The sequence below is a fragment of the Pelodiscus sinensis genome, chromosome 31, assembly GCF_049634645.1.
Source record: "Pelodiscus sinensis isolate JC-2024 chromosome 31, ASM4963464v1, whole genome shotgun sequence".
NCBI classification, from domain to species: domain Eukaryota; kingdom Metazoa; phylum Chordata; order Testudines; family Trionychidae; genus Pelodiscus; species Pelodiscus sinensis.
Genome location: NC_134741.1, coordinates 9,836,503 through 9,839,601, shown reverse-complemented (window position 1 = coordinate 9,839,601; position 3,099 = coordinate 9,836,503). Strand labels below are relative to the sequence as shown.

The following is a 3,099-nucleotide window of genomic DNA, read 5'->3' as shown; positions in this document are numbered from 1 at the left end:
CCCCTGCTGTGGTCCTGTAAGGCGACCTTGACAATGCAGCGCTATTTCGGGGTACTAAGGCATCTGTAATATCTATCCCGTGTGTTAACAGTGCCCTATTATTTTGAAATACAATGGGCTCGCTATTCCAACATCCCTGTAAACCTCATTCCAGGAGGAGGAAGGGACATTTTGGAATAGCAGGTTATTTCAAAATGTGGTGCTGTGTAAACACTGAAGAGTTTTTCAAAATAAGATGAAAATGACAACTTCTGTAGCTCAAAATGTTTACCATATGTCAACCCTCTGTCTACTCTGAACCCTAAACTTGAAATAAGATGCTACATCAGGGCTCTGTTTGCCCTGTTTAGTCCAGAGAACACATCTGCTCTTCCACAAAATTTTTTGGAAGAGCAGACATGATTTACTGGCATCTCTGTGAACTTCATTTTATGAAGAAGGGATGTTCCAAAAAAGGGTTTTTTTCCCCACATTTGGCCCAGTGTAGACAGGCCAAATGTCAGAAAAGCCTTTTCCAAAAAAAGAAGCACAAAAAGCTATGCAAATTGGAGTTCACAATTTGCCTAGCTTTTTCAGAAGAACAGTGTAGTGTAGACATAGCTTGAGTGTTGCACAGCACTGGTAGGAGACATGGAGGGACAAAAGGGTCCATGGGCACCTGCAGCCTTTCAGAGCAGCCCTTGCATCCACCCTCGCTGGGGTCTGCTGGACTAAAGCCCATCCTAGTGTCAGCCTAAGGATTGCCCGTTCTGTAAAAGCTGCCCTGGAAATGAAGAAGCAGCTAAAGTAACTCTGATGGGATTTGAACCCACAATCTTTAAATCACTGCTCTTGTTCACCCAGAGCACCACAGCTTATAAATCCAACACATTTCCTGTTGTGAGGCAGAGCCTCCCAGACTGTTAGCTTTGCAGCATGCCAATTGCTGGGGGAAAAGAAAGGGGAGCCAGGTCTGTTTCTTTTGGGAGAGCAAGTAGGAAGAGGGGGGACCACTGAGCACCCTGACAGTGAAAACAATTGGGCTCTGTCTACATTGGCGGGTTTTGTGCCAGAAATATGCAAATGAGGCTAAGCATAGCGGCATTGCACAAGAGGGTTTTTCTTGCACAAGAAGGGGCTGTGTAGTTTCTCCTTCTGGCACAAGAGCCTCTTCCACAACAATGGCAGCTCATTAGATATGCAAATGAGACTCACTCACTCCCTTGGCCACTTGCCACTACTCCTACCGGCCGCCCGCCAGCCACTCCCTCCAGCCACCCCATCCATGCTGCTGTGGGTGCCAGTGTCTCACCACACTGTGAAGTCAGACCAGAGACGGACACTGTCAGTAAACACTCATATCGGAAACGCTCCTCTGGATGCTGGACCCACCAGAGCCGTGTGCCGCTGCCATCTGCCTGCTCCGTGGACATCTTCCCATTGCAGAGCGCGCTGAGCCAGACTGTGACTAGACAGCCCCTCTCTGGGCACCCAGGGGCTACATCGACACTGCAGGCTTCTTGCTCAAGAACGGCCGTTCTTGCGCAAAAACTTAAGGAGCATCTACACTGCATGCGTGTTCTTGCACAAGTAAATGTATGGCAAAACGTAGGAAAAGAGGGCTTCTTGGGCAAGAGTTATTCCTCTCCCCATGAGGAATAAACCCTCTTGTGCAAGAGCTCTTGCAGAAGAAGGTAGTACGAATGGGCAACAGGGTTTTTTTGTGCAAGAAATCCCTATGGCTAAAATGGCCATCAGAGCTTTGTTGCACAAGAGAGCGTGCACACTGCCACGGATATTCTTGCGCAAAAGCACATGGCAGTGTGGACATGCTCTTGCACAAGACATTTTGTGCAAGAACTCTTGCACAAAACAGTTCTTGTGTAAGAAGCGTGCAGCGTAGATGTAGCCAAGCGGTGTTTGGGTTTCTTACGAGCACTGAGCTTTGTACAACAGCCCAGAGAACATTGTGAAAAGCCAAAACTTTCCAGCCCTGGGTGTCCCTGGCTGGCCAGCCAGCAAGTGGCACAATGGTTCCTGGCAGTGATGGCTTTGGGTAATTGGTAACAAACCCCTGCAACTCAGATGAAGTGGCCGAGCGGTTAAGGTGATGGACTGCTAATCCATTGTGCTCTGCATGAATGGGTTCAAGTCCCATCCTCATTGGATGTTTGCAACCCTTCCTCTTGCTTCTCCCAGACCTCTCTTCAGTTCAGTGCCAGCCCCTCCCACTGCAGCCTGGGGAAAGGGGAAATCTCCACAGAGACACTCCCAGCTGGGACCCTCAATTCCTTCTGCCCTCAAGGGGAAACCTCACAAAGGAGACTCCAGGCAGCCAGGCCATGGGGGTCTCTCAGATGCTGCAGCCTGTCCCACCTGGCTGTTGCCATGGACCCTCTGTGAGGTCACTGCCTCCCAACCAATGAGCTGAGGTGCTGAAAAAGTTCCTTGTGATGTCACTGCTGCCTTGCAGGCTCATGTCCTCCCCTGCCCACCCCCTTGGCATGTGTCAGCTGCTCCCCTTCTTCCCCCGTCACTCAGGGCTGGTTCTGGGGCTCACACAGGGAACATCAGAGACTGCTCAAGGTGCCACATGCCCCCAAGGTCACCTTTGAAATGTCAGGGCAAGCCAGAATCTATCCCATCACTTCCCCAAAACCCCACCCCTTTGCTGAGCCTCTGCCCTCCCCAAACCTTTCCATGGACTCTTGGTTACTAATGGACACTTGCCACTAATGACATAATTACACCCAAGCCATTTCGCTAGGGCTGCAGTTGGGGAGAAAAGTTTAATTTAAAACATTAAACAATTAAGCATTTGAACTGTCTCATGTTAGTTGATCAACCTTAATTTTAAATAAAGGAAAACATTACGGCCAGCACACAAGGTTTCAGTGTCGCTTTATTTATGGCAGGGGTGGGGAACCTTTTCTGGGTCGGGGGGCCACAGACCCGCAGAAAATTGGGGGCCACAAAAGTGAGAAACAAAAAACCTCTTCCAAAGGCCCCCAGCCCTCTCTGATGTGGTCCCCAACTAAGACACCTCACGCCTCTGGCGTTCCAGCCCCATGGCGTGAGGGGAAGGGACAGGGAGGACTGAGGTTCACATTTACTTTTCTG

The 3,099-nt window shown here is 49.8% G+C and overlaps 1 non-coding gene across 1 annotated transcript; it reads left to right on the top strand.

Annotated features, from left to right (window-relative positions):
• The first annotated feature begins 2,063 nt into the window (after positions 1-2,063).
• On the top strand, positions 2,064-2,145 carry TRNAS-GCU (transfer RNA serine (anticodon GCU)). Its single transcript has one exon. It is a non-coding gene; the product is annotated as a tRNA-Ser (tRNA).
• Positions 2,146-3,099: the final 954 nt, after the last annotated feature.